This window comes from Mustela nivalis (genome assembly GCF_964662115.1).
Source record: "Mustela nivalis genome assembly, chromosome: 13".
NCBI lineage: Eukaryota > Metazoa > Chordata > Mammalia > Carnivora > Mustelidae > Mustela > Mustela nivalis.
In genome coordinates, this window is record NC_139032.1 from 22,824,108 (window position 1) to 22,842,354 (window position 18,247).

At 36.1% G+C, this 18,247-nt stretch overlaps 1 pseudogene across 1 annotated transcript; it reads left to right on the forward strand.

Annotated features, from left to right (window-relative positions):
- The first annotated feature begins 866 nt into the window (after positions 1-866).
- On the forward strand, positions 867-2,754 carry LOC309846371 (elongation factor 1-alpha 1 pseudogene; annotated as a pseudogene). The gene has a single exon. The product of its transcript is annotated as an elongation factor 1-alpha 1 pseudogene (transcript).
- Positions 2,755-18,247: the final 15,493 nt, after the last annotated feature.

Consider the following 18,247-nt stretch of genomic DNA (forward strand, 5'->3'; position numbering starts at 1 on the left):
ATTCTAGCTCTGCCCATCACAGTCTATGCAGCCTAAGGAAATCACTTAATCTGCTGGATTCTTAGTTTTCTCATCTGTAATATTGCAATTATAACTATTTTGAAGAGTAGTTCTAATGGAATATGAAGTAGCATATATGAGCTGGAATGCATTATGCAAATATAAGGTATATTTACTGCCATTGTATTGGAATGCAAGGGCAGTACTTCCCATGATGCTTTTCCCTCTCCCATTGCTCAATATTCGCAAAGGAGAGAAGAAAGAGATCTATCTTTTGAACAATGTTAATTTCATCCTACGGCTTTTGATTATTCATCCCTCTGAATGATCTAGTCTCATTATATTCAGTCATTCACTCTAAATGCTTGGCAAGCATCCAAATAGTTATTTGTTCGACTCAATAATCTAAGTTTATTGTCTTAAATAAATCACACCTGACAAATAACTCACGCTTCCAAATGATCTTTAAAAGTGGGTGCTAAAGTGACATTGTCAATTCCAAAAATCATGGATGACTTTAAGGCTTTTAACAAAACAACTTAAAAGTCTGACATTTTAATTTATTGCTGTACTGCTTTCTATAACTATACTTTGTTTAGTTTCTATACTTCCCAAATAGTAAGTTTCTCACGTGAAATATAATTTACACTTTTAGAAGAAATCAGCTAGTAACAGTGGAGGCATGAGTAATGTAAATATAAACCTCTTCTTGAAAAGCAAATATTCTGCATTATTTAATTTTCTCATTTTAAAAAATATTAATGTCAGTAGCCACAAACATAAAAAGAGCTGGATGTATTTAATTTCCACAAAAAGATACTTCAGCTTTTTTTTATTTTCCTGCAACAGGTTTGCTGCCAGAACACAGGTGTCATGAAAACCACTGCTCAACCCAAGCCAGAATGGGGAAGGAAAAGACTCATATCAACATTGTTGTCATTGGACACGTAGATTCGGGCAAGCCTACCCCTACTGTTCATCTGATCTACAAATGTGGTGGGATCAACAAAAGAACTATTGAAAAATTCGAGAAGGAGGCTGCTGAGATGGGAAAAGGCTCCTTCAAGTATGCCTTGGATAAACTGAAAGCTGAACACGAACGTGGTATCACCATTGATATCTCCCTGTGGAAATTCGAGACCAGCAAGTATTATGTGACCATCATTGATGCTCCAGGACACAGAGACTTTATCAAAAACATGATCACAGGCACATCTCAGGCTGACTGTGCTGTCCTGATTGTTGCTGCTAGTGCTGGTGAATTTGAAGCCGGTATCTCCAAGAACGGGCAGACCCATGAGCATGCCCTTCTGGCTTACACACTGGGTGTAAAACCACTAATTGTTGGTGTTAACAAAATGGATTCCACTGAGCCACCCTACAGCCAGAAGAGATACGAGGAAATCGTTAAGGAAGTCAGCACCTACATTAAGAAAATTGGCTACAACCCTGACACGGTAAGCATTTGTGCCAATTTCTGGTTGGAATGGTGACAACATGCTGGAACCAAGTGCTAACATGCCTTGGTTCAAGGGATGGAAAGTCACCTGTAAAGACGGGAATGCCAGTGGAACCACACTGCTTGAAGCTCTGGATTGCATTCTGCCACCATCTCATCCAACTGACAAGCCCTTGTGTCTGCCTCTCCAGAACGTCTACAAAATTGGTGGTATTGGTACTGTCCCTGTGGGCCGAGTGGAGACTGGTGTTCTTAAACCTGCCATGGTGGTCACCTTTGCTCTAGTCAATGTTACAAATGAAGTCAAGTCTGTTGAAATGCACCATGAAGCTTTGAGTGAGGCTTTTCCTGGGGACAATGTGGGCTTCAACGTCAAGAACATATCTGTAAAAGATGTTCGTCGTGGCAATGTGGCTGGTGACAGCAAAAATGACCCACCAATGGAAGCAGCTGGCTTCACAGATCAGGTGATTATCCTGAACCATCCAGGCCAAATTAGTGCTGGATATGCACCTGTGCTGGATTGTCACCCAGCTCACATTGCTTGCAAGTTTGCTGAGCTGAAGGAGAAGATAGATCATCGTTCTGGAAAAAAGCTGGAAGATGGTCCCAAGTTCTTGAAATCTGGTGACACTGCCATTGTTGATATGGTTCCTGGCAAGCCTATGTGTGTTGAGAGCTTCTCTTACTATCCTCCTCTGGGCCATTTTGCTGTTCGTGACATGAGACAGACGGTTGCTGTGGGTGTCATCAAAGTAGTGGACAAGAAGGCAGTTGGGGCTGGCAAGGTCACCAGGTCTGCCCAGAAAGCTCAGAAGGCTAAATGAATATTATCCCCAATACCTGCCACCCCAGTCTTAATCAGTGGTGGAAGAACGGTCTCAGAACTGTTTGTGTAAATTGGCCATTTAAGTTTAATAGTAAAAGACTGGTTAATGATAACAATGCATCGTAAAACCAGAAGGAAAGGAGAATGTTTTGTGGACCATTTGGTTTTTTTTGTGTGTGGCAGTTTTAAGTTATTAGTTTTTAAAATCAATACTTTTTAATGGAAACAAGTTGACCAAAAATCTGTCATGGAATTTTGAGACCCATTAAAACAAAAGTTTAATGAGAAAAAAAAAAAAAAAAAAAGAGAGGGAAAGATACTGCAAAGTTATTTGTATAATTTTGGAATCTCACTGAGGAGTGTGAAAAATAAATTTGTTACTCTATGTCATAAAAACAAAAGAGAAGTATACTAATAGTATGGTCCCAAGTATCACAACTGTTGGACTTCAGAAGCTACATGAGAAGAAACAAAGTAATGAAATAATGTCTAATCAGTATATTTGAATAGTGTAAGATTAAAATCTTTAAGTAGTTAGGAAATGTTTCTCATTTCAATTAAGTCAAAATTATGTTTTCCTGGAGGAAAGTATTACATGAGTAACTCAGAATGTATCATCAAAACAATTTGTTTGGGGAGCCTGGGTGGCTCAGTGGGTTAAAGCCTCTGCCTCCAGCTCAGGTCATAATCTCAGTGTCCTGGGATCCAAGCTCAGCGGGGAGACTGCTTCTCCCTCTCTCTCTGTATGCCTCTCTGCCTACTTGTGATCTCTGTCAACTAAATAAATAAAATCTTTAAAAATCTTTGTATTAAATATATGAGTACTTTGCTCTTTATTTGAATGTAAATTCTGGGGGCAACTCAGTTTTGTATATTCATAATATTACAACTATATAATGAAATGTGCTGAAAAGGTCCAATTAAGGAGAATTGGTAAAACGGATGCAATTTCTTACTGTTTTTCCCAGCTCACTGCTCAATATTCTCTTCTATAATAGGACAGAAAACATGGTATGGTTAATCCAAAGCACTAGCCTAAAAGGAATCTGACTTCTCCCCTAGATTGCTTGTTAACCACTCCTTTACGTGGTCAGAAGACATCAATAAGAAACTTGGTAGGTTAATTTAAACAGTTCTCCCATTGATCTGTCCTCAAGTAATCATCAACCTTATGCCCAGAAAAGACAGAAAGAAAGCAGATTAAGTAGCAATATAAATATACTGGAAACAAGACATGATGTAATTTATGTGCCAGCAGATAATTGATAACAGAATGCTTTGTAATTAAATATAATACATCCCATATAAATGCAGGGTTATGTTTCAGTAACCATATTTCTGGAATACAGTAACTAAATACAAAAATAGAACTATTAAATTACTTAGAGTGAAACCTATTAACAATATTGAACTTTTCTGTCAGGATTTAAATTGTGATAAATTGACATAGAGTTTATATTATTAGTTAAAAATAAAATATTAACAACAAAAAAAGGTTTTTAAGCACTTTTGCCTGCCAGAATTTGCCTCTAATAATTAAAGTGCCAGCTTATTCAATGCTTACATCATAAAAATAACAAATTGGGGTGCCTGGCTGTCTCATTTGGCAGAGCATGCCACTCTGTGTGGGGCATGTGTTTGAACCCCATGTTGGGCACAGAGCTTACTTTAAAAAAAAAAAAAGCACAATTCAGTATTATTATTACTACCATATATTATAATTACCATATATTGACTATATAACTTGTTTTCGTGTTTATCACCTGCAGAGATACCTATATTTCTTCAAAAGGAATAAATGCATTTCTATCACTTAGGGATATGTGAGGTCACCCTTAAGAAGTCAGATTTTATCAAATGACACAGTTACCTGTACTTTAGGAACTATTCACCCAGAAAATCCAGGTAATTTAGACAAAGATAAGGGTTTCTTCTTAAAAAAACAAAACAAAAACAACAACAAAAAAAAACCAATCGCATACACATAAAAACTTTAATTATAGGGTTAGCTGAGCACAAAGTCCTAAAGGCATCAAGTAATTAAGCAATGTTCTGCTGTCCTGGGGCTGTCTACAGACTGCATTTAAAAAGTAACTGATGGATCAAGTTGCATAGAACAAAACTCACACATACATGCCCTTGCACGCATGCATACTCCTGAGCACACATTAAATGAGTGCATATAAAGACTAGTGAAAACTGAATAAAATCTGGAACCTAGTTAACAATATCATATTAATGTCAATTTCCTCATTTTGATATTGTACTACAGTTATATAAGACATCACCATTTGAGAGAAGGACACATGGGACTTTGTGTGCTATTTTTGCAACTCCCTGTAAATCAATAATTATTTCCAAAATTGATTTTTTTAATAACCCCATGGAAATACGCCTCAGTGAAATGATATATTGCTAATACATAGAATGCTGGATCAATACCACAGAAAAAGATCTAAATGTAAATTTTTAAAAATAGGGCATGAATTTGTTGTCATTTCCACCATTTTCTGATCCAAAGCTTTAAAACAAAAACAAAAACTAAGTTTATGTTAGGATTCAGGTCTTTATCAGTGGTATGCTGGTAAATACTTAAGAACTAGTTCTTAAGGAGGAAGCCCTGATATGCATTATTTGCCATTTACCATAGTGTAAATATTCTACCATGATCATTTTAAACTACAAGTGTACCAGCTCAAAAAATTCCTGAAAATTTAGCAATCCGTTCTCATATGAAACCTGTTTCACCAAGAAAGAGAATGGGCTCTGACTGGGTATGCATATTCTTGGCCCCTTGGACTCCTTGCCCCACAGAGAGAGTGCAGCAGGACAAGGGCCAGAGTGATTCAGGTCCCCCCTTGTCTGAACTAAATCATTGTTCTATATGCCAACTTCATCTACCCAATTCTCCCTTGTTTATTCACTTTAAATCTGAAAAGGATTCAGCCAAGATCAGAAATATCTGATAAAAGCTGGAGAAGACATGTTAAGTACTTCTTTGTGGGATAATTCCTATTTTGGTGGTCTTCCAGCCACATCACATACCTGAACCGAGCCACAGGCTGGAACTAATTTGTTTCTAACTGATTTTACAGAAACAAAGCACCCTTTCTAATTAGTACACAGTACATTCCAGTGATTACTTCTGCAAAAAATGATGAGAGCTTCTCTGGAGATTTTGTGCTCTTGACTTAAAATTCATTTCTCTTCTATCATAGAGTATCATGGTCTTTGATAAAGCATGTGTTTGTTTCCTGCATCTTATATCCTCTTCTTGAAGATTATTTGGAGAACTGAAGATTATTTAGAGAACTATTTTTGAAGATTATTTGGAGAACTGAAGATTTAGAGAACTCTTTAGTTTTTTCTAGACAACATTCATTAGATGAATTATGAGTATCTTTATTCTCTGAGAAGGAATCCCACTCATTTCTATAACCTGCCTAATCATTTTTAATCACTCAAATTAAAATTCCCCAAAAGTCTGTTAACATAGCTTAAGATCACTATTGAAGTTTCATATTAACTCAGTTAATCTCTTCCTATGATTTTTTATTAGAGTAAAAAAAAATTCAAACCCATTTCCATGGCCTATCAGATCATACATTCAGTCTTTTCTCAGACTGCAGATGAAATTAATTTCGTGTATTATAACTCACATTGTGTGTGTTTTTTTAGAAATATTTTATTTATTTATTTGAAAGACAGAGATCACAAGTAGGCAGAGAGGCAGAGGGAGAGGAAGGGAAGCAGGCTCCCTGCTGAGCAGAGCACTGGACTCAGGACTTGATCCCAGGACCCTGGGATCACAACCCGAGCCAAAGGCAGAGGCTTTAACCCACTGAGCTACACAGGTGCCCCCTGACATTGTGTTTTAATGAACATCATGGCATAGCACAACATAGAATAGAGACTAGACTAGAATAGAATTCATTTATGAAATATTATATGGCAAACTATTACCCAAAGTTGCAATCTAAAAGTTATTTTTTACTTCTAGTAATAATTTAAAAAATCAAATTCCACAGCCCTAATGGCCCTGCCCTCCTCTGTGCCCTCAACCTCCTTTAGTCCTCTCTCTCACTTAATCTCCCACACTGGCCCTCTGGGTTTCTTAAACACATCAAGTTCATTTTGGTCTCAGGAACTTTGCCATTGTAACTATTTCTTCAAAGTTCTAAGAATGAAGACATCTCTTTGCAGTTCTCATTTGATTTCCCCTTATATTTCATGACATTTGGCACCTTTTTACATACTTATTGCTCATTTGGATAGCCTATTTGGTTAGGTGCCTGTGCAGGTCTTTTGCCCATTTTGCTTTTGAGTTGTCATCATCTAACCAATTTGTAGTTCTTTATATTTTCTGTATATGGATACTTTGTTGGCTATAGGTATTAGAAATTTCTCCTAGTTGATCTTTTTGCTCTTTTATTGGTATCTTTTAATAAAGAGCCATTTTATTTATTTAGGTCAGCACTTTTGCATTTTGTTTCAGAAATCTTTGCCTATTTTATTAAAGGCATAAGGATTTTATCTATGTTTTCTACCAAAAATTTTGTTTTGCCTTTCTTTTTAGGTCAATTATATACATCAGATTACTTTTTATACACAGCATGAGGTAAGGACTGAGGCACATTTTTTTCCATAAGGATTATTTCATAGCGCCATCCTGTCACCACATAGCAATTTCAAATCTGTCTCACCTTAGGTGACTATATATGTGTGGGTCTATTTCTAGACACCCTATTCAGTTCCATTGGTCTACTTCCCTGTCTCCATATAAACACCGCTCTATCTTAAACACTGCAGCCTTATATTGATTCTTCAAAATATTGGTCACTAGCAATAAAAAGGACTGAGCTATTAATAATACACAATAGCTTGGATGGATACGAAGGAAATTACACTGAGTGAAAATCCCAAAAGGTTACATGATATACAGTTCCATTAATAGAACATTTTTGAAATGACAATTTCTCAAGATGGAAAACATGTTAGTGATTGCCAGGAATTAGGGATAAGAGAAGGAATGGCAGGAGAAGGGTCTTATAAAAAGTTAGCACAAGCCCAAAGAATCCTTGTAGGAATGGAACTATTCTATATCTTGATAATGAGGATGATAACATAATTCCCCATGTGTTAAAATTACATAGAACTAGGGTCACTTGGGTAGCGGAATTGGTTAAACATCTGAATCTTGGTTTCAGCTCAGGTCATGATTTCAGGGTCATGAGATTAAGCCCTGTGTCAGGCTCTGGGCTCAGCGCTAAGCACAGAGTGTGCTTTGGATTCCCTCTCCTTCTACTTCTGTCCTTCCCCACTGCTCTCCTCCTTTCAAATAAATAAATCTTGGGGGCCTGGGTGGCTCAGTGGGTTAAGCCGCTGCCTTCGGCTCAGGTCATGATCTCAGGGTCCTGGGATCGAGTCCCGCATCGGGCTCTCTGCTCAGCAGGGAGCCTGCTTCCCTCTCTCTCTCTCTGCCTCCGTCTCCATCTACTTGTGATTTCTCTCTGTCAAATAAATAAATAAAATCTTAAAATAAATAAATAAATAAATAAATAAATAAGTCTTTAGAAAATAAATATATAAATAAATAAAATTGCATGGAACGAAGTACACATATGTATGAGTACATATAAAACTGGTAAAATCTGAATAAGGTGGGTAGGTTATATTAATTTTAGTTTCCTGGTTGTGATGTTGTACTGTAGTCATGAAAGATGTTACCACTGGGAGAAATAGGTGAAAGTTACATGGGGTATCTATCTCATTTCAAACAATTGTATATGAATCAATAGTTATCTCAGAACAAAAAGTTTAATGAGAAAGTATTGAGTTTTCCAATGAACAAAGGATAGCACCCCATTTATTTAGATCTCTGAAGCTTTCTCTTGGATGTTTTGTATTTTTCAGTATAGAGATGTTGCACATTTTTGTTAATTTCCACATATTCTAGATATTGATGCTATTTTAAATGACACCACTTTAAAATTTCGTTTTCCAGTCTAGGGACCCTTTAGATTCTAGTTCTTAATGCCAATCCACATTAAAATATTCAGTGGTTTCTCTTTCTCCCATTGGAATCTCTATGCTTATGGAAAGCTCAGTCCTTAGCGTGTGCCCAAGCCTGGTAAATACCTGCAGACATGCACATCTCAGCTCATCAAAGAAGGGCTCTTCAAACACCTCAATTAAAAAAAAAAATGGACAAAGGACTTCAATAGACAAATCTCTAAGAAAGACACAAACAACCAACAAAAAAGCACATGAAAGGATTCTCAGAGAAATGCAAATCAAAACCATAATATGATACAATTTCATACCCCTAGGATGGTTCTAGTTTGTTTTTTTTTTTTTTAAAGGGAATATAACAAGTGGTGAGGATGTGGAGAAATTAGAGCCTTCTTACATGGCATGTGGGAATGCAAAAATGGTTTAACCACTGTAAAAAATGGTTTGGTGATTCCTCAAAAAATTAAACGTAAAATTACCAGCAATCCCACCCCTAGATATATACCCACATGAACTGAAAACAGGGACTCAAATAATATTTACATGCATGTTCAGAGCAGAACTATTCACAATAGACAAAATATGGAAACAACCCAAATGCCCATCAACTAATGAATAATATATAATCTCATTTATATGAAATACTCAGAATAAGTACATCCATGGACACAACACAGATTGTTGTTTTCCAGGGGCTAGAGAAGAAAGAGGAACAACTGCTTAATGAGTATGGAATCTTCTTTGGGGAATGATGAAAATATTTCGGAACTGGATAGAGGTGGTGGTTGTGCAACAGGGAGAATGTACAAAATGCCACTTAATTGTTCATTTTTAAATGGTTCATTTTTATTTTTTGTGAATCCTACCTCTATAAATGAAAGACTTTTTTCTCCTAGGGAAGTTTAGGTTATATACTCCTCTATGCTTCCATAACTCTACAATGTCTTTTTAAAAAGTTATTTTAAAATGTATGCACTTATTCCCAGTCATTACAGTGAAAAGAATGGCCTACCCCGAAGTAAAGCTCCACGTTACATTTTTAAATATTTTGGATCATTTATTATTTTCTAGAATTATTGTGTTGATTTACTTATTTCCTTCTCTATGATCTGTGTCCTGTGCCGAGATTCCCCTTTAGATGCTGTAACAGAGCAGGGACCTTGTCTGTTTTCCTCACTGCTACATCCATATATCTCACAAAGGGCCAATCCACAGCAGGCACTTAACAAATAACTCCTGAATGCATAAAGTGTTTCCATGAAAAACAGAGCAAAACCAGTTTTCTTTTAATATTAGTTCACATAAAACTGCCATCTATCTTTGTCCCTGAGTTAATTGATAAACCCGCAGTTACTGGGTGGCGGGGGTGGGGGGGTGGGGTAATATTTCTATTGCCTTCAAAGCAAAAATCAGTGGGGAGGAATGGGAAATAATTTTTTCAAGTCAAGGACACAGAATGGATCATTAAGGGAGATTCATTAAGACCAAAGATTCACACACAAAACAAGGAAGCTGAACAGTTATCACATGCAGCTGCAGCAAAGGCAATTTTGCTATTGCAATCCTGGGGTATCATAAGCTCCTTGCAGCCTGGGAAACTTCATAAACTAGGCCCCAACATGAAGCGGCAGAAATTAAAGCAGTCAGATCAGGTGCTACATTGTCAAGAAGTTCCCGAGAGAGATCCGAGAGTCATAGAAAATATTTGCTTACCTGATCTCAGCAGACTGGTCAAGGTCTGAAGTACCAAAAAAAGGTCATCGTAGTCAATGAATCTGCTCTGAGCGGTGGCTCTCAAGGGCTCCTCAGCGACCCTTAAGTCCATCTGCAATATGAAAACAGCACTGAAGATATTCACCCAGACTTCCTTCATTAAGTGTTATTGCCAAATTTAGATCTCACTTCAAATGTGTGGGCTCTTAACTTTCCAACCAAGCTTGGCAATTTTGGAATTTGTGTAACAAATTCCATTGATTTGGTGGGAATTCAGACTTAATATTTCTAAATAAATGGGATGTAGCAAGAAAATGGCTAATGAATCTTCCTAAAAATTGAATAGCCCTTTTAGAAAATGGAAACAGCTTGCGTGGATTAAAATCACTCTTGGAAAAGTGACTGCAATGTAAAATCTGGCTTTTTCCTGAAATCAAAATTCAAGTTGCTGGTGTTTATTTATTCCTCTATCTTTTTCACCCAATGAAAGCTTAACCAAAAGCTGCGGATTTGAGATTGTGTCATTGCATCTTCCAAGACTAGATTTCTATGTAGCTTGCAATATATATATTTTTATTTTCCTATGCCAAATTCATTCATTTCAGGTTTGTTGTACCACAAATAACTAGCAACATGTTCACAACAGTCTGTAAATAGATTTCATGTGGTTATTTCAATCAGTAACTATGATTGTAGAACATGTGTGTTTCCTTATATGTAGCAATTTATTTGAAGTATCTACAGAAGATCAAGTGAAAGTATATATTAAAGCATGACAGTAATATGTTTACCCTCCCATTTTAATATCATTTATTTCTTTGTAGAGTCTTTATTAATTCTTGGTAAATCTGGGATTTTGGCACATCAATAATACACAGGACAATTCTATCAGTTTCTGTTCATAGAGACGAAGTTCAATTTCTGCACAAGCTTTGAGCCTGACTGACATTCAGTAAGCTCTTGGAATCTGAAAACAATACTAATAATAAATTGTTTAGCTTGGGGGTTTTTTCCCCCTTTTTTCAAGAGACCCACATCTAATTACTTTGCAAAACAACCCCAACATCTTGGTATGAACATAACTGATTTACAGGTAATCTCAAAACTTATTCTTTTAAATAAAAAAGGACTTTCCTGATACCGGTGTGTTATTTTCCTTTTAACTCCCATTTTTGCCTAGTAATCTCCACTGGGTTAGAAAAAAGGATTTTGAGAAATATAAGAAGTGTCTAGAGTCCTTCATTTCAATCCCTCTTGGCTTATGTTCCTCATTTTATTTATAATTGACATCTTCATGTATATGCATTTGGAAGAAACTGATGGCAAATACTGAAAACTCCAGTGGCTACTGGTAGAAAGAGATGACATTATTCTCATCCTTTATAGGACATTAAGTCTCTGGCCATGGGTACCTATACAGGCCTAGCTCATAGCCTGAGATTGACATCAGCTCACTAATACAGCTTTAAGTGAACGGGAAACTTTCTCAGGAGAGACATTTTTCACTTCAAGTTGTACCTAGGTGAGCAAATGCTGCAGAAGAGAAGTTGGTGAGTACACCATCTACCCAGAAGCCCATCAAGAGGTCCCTGGGACAGAAGGAACAACCATTTCTGTAAAAGAACATGGCACTGGGTGGGGCATTCACTGACCCCAGGCAGTAATTTTTTCAGGTGAATCTAGAGGTCTGTAAAAGCCAGTGTGTCCTCCCTCATGAAAAACAAACTTCTTGGGTACTGGGGGCAGTGAGGGCTGAAAATTATAGAAAATAGTTCCTGAGCTGCCCAGTCATGAGCCTTTTGACAGCATAAACTACTGGAAATCACTCCCCTTTAAACACTCATGGGGTTTCTTTGTGCCTTTAGTTCATCTATGAAGACTGTTCCCTTCTCAAGCTCACTTTTTTTTTAAATGAGATTAATCCAGAAACAACAACTGCTCCTGCTCCAAAGCATAAACTTTCTAATTTCATTTACATAAGCTCTTTTCCTCATTTCTGATTATCTATTTTTGTGACTATCTTTCAATATAGAAATAGCAATATGCTTGACAATCAGGTGCTTCCCCAGATTTCCCTGGGGATGCACGGTAAGATATGTTGTATCATCTGTCTAAAATTGGAAAAACTATGAATTCCAAGAATTTAAGATTAGCAGGTCCTTCTGTGGGCCTGTTTTAGCCATGTAGTCTCAGCAATAAGTAAACCTTTGATGTGTTCACTGAGACTTGGGAGTGGTTTCTTATAATGTTTCCTGACAAACACAGTAAGTGTTAAGTAGTACGCATTACTTGTTAAATGTGTTACTTGCTAAACAGGATAAAGTTTAAATCTATCATTAAGTCACTTTCATTAAATACCTATGAAATTAATCTTAAAATTAGTTGTTTGAAAAAAAATAGTTACTTGAATTACACTGATTCAAAACACTTTTAATTAAAATAGTAACTGATTCCTTAAATCTCAAAGATTCTTCAGACTGTGTTACTGGGAAAGAGATTCATAGGTGAGTCCGTGGTCCCAGGGGCTCCTTGGGAACTCTGGTTTTTGTAATACTGCTCTTTGGAGAATGCCCAGGGCAGAAGCTGCCATAAGGGCCTCTATTCTGAGAGAGGATGTAGAAGAAAACAAGTCCTGGAACTCTAGCATCATTTTGGTTGACTCTTGATAATTTTGATTTCAGTAATCTGCCAATGCTACACACTAGTTTCTTATGAAATTTACTACCTGCCTCTGCTTACAGCACACAGAAAATTTAGTAGTAAAAGGATTCAAAGAAGTTTCTCTGCATAAAAATTTTACTGCTAATACAAGGTATACTAATTAGGAAACATTATCATTGTTCAACGTTAACTACTTCCTTGCCAAAATGGCTACCATGAATTAGGATTCCAGCTTGCAACTGCTTGACCAGCAAGGTACAGTGGGTAGGAAGGTTCTCTGTATCATTAGGCTGAAGAACTAGGAGACCAAAGGGCTGTTTCAAGGCTCAGAAGTACCTACCTACCAACTTCTGTTCCCCAGGGATCCCCACTATTAAACTTAAGGTCTCATGTATTGTATCAGCTCCTATACTTGCCTGGCTCTAGCTAGTTGTTATGGGGATTGCCAGAAAACAAAACAAAACCAGAATATTTAAAAGGCAACTTTTCCTTGGGTATCAATAAACATAAAATATTCATAACTATGTAATTCTACCACTAGGCATTTATTCAAAATAAATAATCATAGATAACACAAAGTTTTTTTCTATCAGAATGTTAATCACAGTTTTGTTTCCTTTTTAACAACATCAATGAAAAAACTGGGTATAACCTAAATTCCAAAAATAGGAAATTGTTTAATTTCATTATGAAATAAACATAGTCAGTGATGAGTTAAGAGCAAGGCTTTGGAACCACTTAGATTAGATTAGAATTACAACTCCATTCTTTTTTTTTTTAAGATTTTATTTATTTATTTGATAGAGATCACAAGTAGGCAGAGAGGCAGGCAGAGAGAGTGAGGGAAGCAGGCTCCCTGCTGAGCAGAGAGCCCAACACGGGATTCAATCCTAGGACCCCGAGATCACAACCCGAGCTGAAGGCAGCGGCTCAACCCACTGAGCCACCCAGGTGACCCTACAACTCCATTCTTAATTCATTGTTGAGTCATAGGCAAGATGCTTAACTCCTTGACAACTATTTTCTCATCTGTAAAATGGAGTAACACCTATCTTATTAAAAAAAAAAAACTGATGTGGGGAAATCAAATTATGTAATTTAGATATACTATGTAGCACAGTCTAGTATGCAGTAAATATCATCATAAAATGAATAGTTATAGTTGTAACAATAAAACTGTATGTAAGCATTAAAGTCGTGTTGTAAAAGAATATTTTGCAGGGTACCTGTTTGCTCAGTCAGTTTGGCAACTGACTCTTGATTTCAGGTCAGGTCAGATCTCAGGGTCATAGGCCCCAAAACTGCGCACCACATCAGGCTCTGCACACAGCAGGGAGTCTGCTTGAAATTCTTTCCCTCTGCTCTTCACCCTGGCTTATGCACACACTCCCTCTCTCTCTCAAATAAATCAATTAAAAACTATTTTGCTATAAGAAAATACAATTTATTGTTAAATCAGAAAAATAGTAATGAAATAAAATATAGTGCATGAGTTTAATTTTTTATAAAATCTAAAAAAATGTGAGTATAAAATAACAGGAAAGATACAATATACGTCAACAGTATTTATTCCTAAGTGATAAAATTAAAGGATGATTTTTGCTCTTTTTTCTTGGTTTCTGCTTCAGTGATTATACTATGTATTGCAAATTGAGTAAAGAGGTTTTTGCAAATATGTAGAAAGACAACCACTGTCATAGAAAAATAATAATAATTCGTTTTAAGAAGTGGGTGATTGCTTCCATCTAGGAAGAATTAGAGAAAGCTACAGGGATATCACACACAAAATGAACCCCAAAGTACATGCAAATTTTGCTCAGGCATGGACAAGAAGGGTACTTTTGAGAAAAAGAACAGAAAGAATAGAAATGAAAACCTACAAATGTTTTGAAAGCTATTCAGGGAACAACACATGCAATTCAGTTTCCTACACATGGTATGCCAGAAGGGGTTTCCTGCCTCCAGATCAGAGAGAATATGAAGGCCAAGGCTAAGAATTTGGGCTTTGTTCTAAGTCCAGCAAAATGTTAATAGCGTTCTTGGAAGGGGGTGGGGTGTGGGGAGAGAGAGATCTATGGTAAAATACATTAAGGAAAAGCTTCTTTACCCTCTTCAGATATTCCCAACATAATCAAAACCTCTTTGATACCTTAAAATTATATCAAATTATACCTTTAAAAGACAAACACATCATATTTAATCTTTCTACTCCAATATTTGTATATAGATCAAAACACTATTTGCCTATGCTACCCTAAGAATGACATGAAGTACAGACAAGCTTTGTAAGGAAAAGGAAAGAGCAGAAGGCTTCAAGTATGGGAGTTCTAGCAGTATAGAAAAATCATGAATGAAAGATTTTAGGGAGGCTTTTAGGAGCTCCAGAGGCAGACAGTTGGAAAGGAGCACACCAAGGAATGCACCAGAGAATGCAAAAGACAAGTTTATCTCCTTCCCAGTCCCACCTGAGCTGAGGACATCTGCAATATCAGGTAGGAAATCTTCACGAATAAGACACAATGGTAGTCTCAAGGGGGTGAGTCTAGGAAGAAGCAAACTCTTTGCTCCCATCCTAACTCATCATTTAAAATCCCTCGCTTACACAATGAGGAAAAGGAAGGTCTACGGCTCTCCAGTGCTGACCAAGTAAAAAGGAGAAGCTGTGTCTGTGACATAACCACTTAGCTCTTCATGCCCCTTTCCAATCTGACCCTCTTTATGTCATTATCTTTATGTGCATTACCTTTATGTGAGTTATTGTTATGTCACTTTCACAGGTACCATTTCATTAACAAATGTAACAACTCCACTGGAACAGGAAGAGCAGATAATCCCAATTTACAAATGAACTTTGTTAAAGTTACCACAATAGTAAATATAGTTCTAAAGAGACCCCTATCGCACATAACCACAGGGCAACAAGTTAGACCACAAAGTTCTAGAAGCATTTACTATGATTAACAAATACCAGTAAATATAAATATATAACATAAAAATGTAAATATAAATATTAAAGAAGTAATAACTGTAAATTGAAGATGCTGGTATTACATGTATAAAACATTCACAATTTGAAAAATATGGGAAAATTTGGCGCACAATGGGAGGCAGCAGAGAAAACATATGTATCCATCACATCGAAGTCAATTGATTTCTAAAATGTGCTTAGTTATATCTTAATAACAAAAGATACAGCAGAAAGCACTACTTTGTAGTTATCCCAAATTATTGAAACACTCCACATTATAGTTTTTTATTAAATTATAGGAGGTACCATGGGGCACCTGGGTGGCTCAGTGGGTTAACGCCTCTGCCTTAGGCTCAGGTCATGGTCTCAGAGTCCTGGGATAAAGCCCCGCATCGGGCTCTCTGCTCAGCGGGGAGCCTGCTTCCTCCTCTCTCTCTGTCTGTCTCTCTGCTACTTGTGATCTCTGTCTGTCAAATAAATAAATAAAATCTTTTTTTTTTTTTTAAATTATAGGAAGTACCATGGTTCTGGCAAATCTACCTGTCTTTCTCATTGCATGGCTTGAAAGGGTCAAAATCTATCTCAGAGAAAAAAGGGGGAAAGGTGATCTAAGAAACAACATAGCAGACTCTTATATCCCATGCAATTTCCTTCTCCAGAGATAAACATCAATTTATCAGCCTCATATGTAAACTAGAGAAACTGTATAGGTCCTCAAAGATTCCTTGTTGAACATTTTTGTGGAATGAAGTTGAGCCAATATTTTGACTAAGTCACAGGGGAAAAGAGAGTTTAGAGTTTGAACTCTGATTTGTTCAACTGTTTGATAATTGCTCATTGTTTCACAGAAATTATGAAGTAAGTTGAATTGCGGCCAATTACAAATTAAATTTTGCCAAATCCACTTCCAAAACACTATATATACCGGCCCAGGGCAAGTGACTATAAACTAGAAACATTTTAGTAATGCTTAAAGATAGGAAAATCAAATTTATTGGGCCTCATGATAAGCACATTAAGCACATTTTGCAATAATTTTCATAAAGAGTACACTGGAGTTTAATGGACACTTCAGGTTGTGAATAATTATCTAACTTTAGGTATCTGAAACAAAGGAAGTGGAAAGTTTTCCACAGCTAAAATGAGAAAGATTTCTAGATTTTTATCTAATCTCTAGATGTGTGTGTGTAAACATGTACATATGTATGAAGAAACAGAGAACAGGGAGAGAAATTAAAATTTAAAAATTGGGGGGAACAATGGAGATGGCAATTCTATTTATTTACCCTGAAGATATTAACAAAAATCAGAACTATATTTAACAACTCACTCATTATTCTAAATTTGTTCCAATAATACTAGAAAACAGTTCTATAAGTGAGAGTATTAGAGTATTCATTTTTGTCTGAGATCATAGAATCTCATGAGGTTTTAAAAACTCATTAACTAATAGAATTGCTCTAGATCTGGAAGTTCACTAATAAAATAAAATTCTCCAGTGTTTAGCAAAATTGTATTTGATAATTGGTTCTGTGTAAATTGCACTTTGATGGACCTTATCCACAGCTTATTTCATGGAGGAGAAAATATATATATAAATCAATTAAAAATTCAGTGTCTATATAGTCATACCAAGAAGTAGCTAAAATACTGTTTCCCAGATACAGTAACTTTCTAAATAAAACAGGACTATATAGCACTCAAGTTTGCATCTTATATCTAAGTATATCCTTTAAATACTGGGCTGGCACATGTTTCTTCTCTTGATTTATATTTGGATAATTTACATCTTTAATATTTTGGTAAAGATCCAAATCCAGTGGACTGAATCACTTTGAATGAAGTAGATCTAACTACATTCTCTGGATACATGGAATTCTCTCATGAAATCTGGAGATGACTCCAGTGATTTAACAAACTTTGGTGACCTGGAAAAAATAAAGCTACTTTTGCTGTTATATAAAACACAGTGCTCAGAACATGATTCCCACCCTCTAGAATGTCTTCTTCTTTGACCTTGATTGTCTGAAAGATGAACAAGTCATTTCTGATTCATGAATTCTTAGAATGCATTCTATTTTAACTTGACTAATTTATACAGATTTGCCACCAAATATTTTTAATCTGGTTATTAAGAAGCAGTCTTATCATGAAAAGGAAGGATGCATTCCTTCAGAACATGGACAGTTAAAAAAATTCACTGTCCTAATTTCCAAGTGATTTAAGGAAATCCATCTGGACAGAACAATATAACTTATGAGAAAATCCTATACTTAGGAAAATCTGGCAGGATTGTCTTCTCTCAGATATTAATATATGTAAATAGTTACACGTTAATAGTTACGTTTGTACATATACACACGTATATAAATGCATATACAATAATAAATGTACTTTCACTGATTTATTAACAATCATAAAATAAGCTTATTTTTAAGACTCTGGCAATTGCAAAGCTTTGTCAGAGAAATTGATGGGCCAACAATGACATTTCCTTAGTTTTTCATTTTACTTCCTATGTGTAGGTGAGAGTAGTAGGTACAATTTGGGGCAGGGTTGATGATGATATGGATGTATTTGATATGTGTATTGAATTCAATTCAAC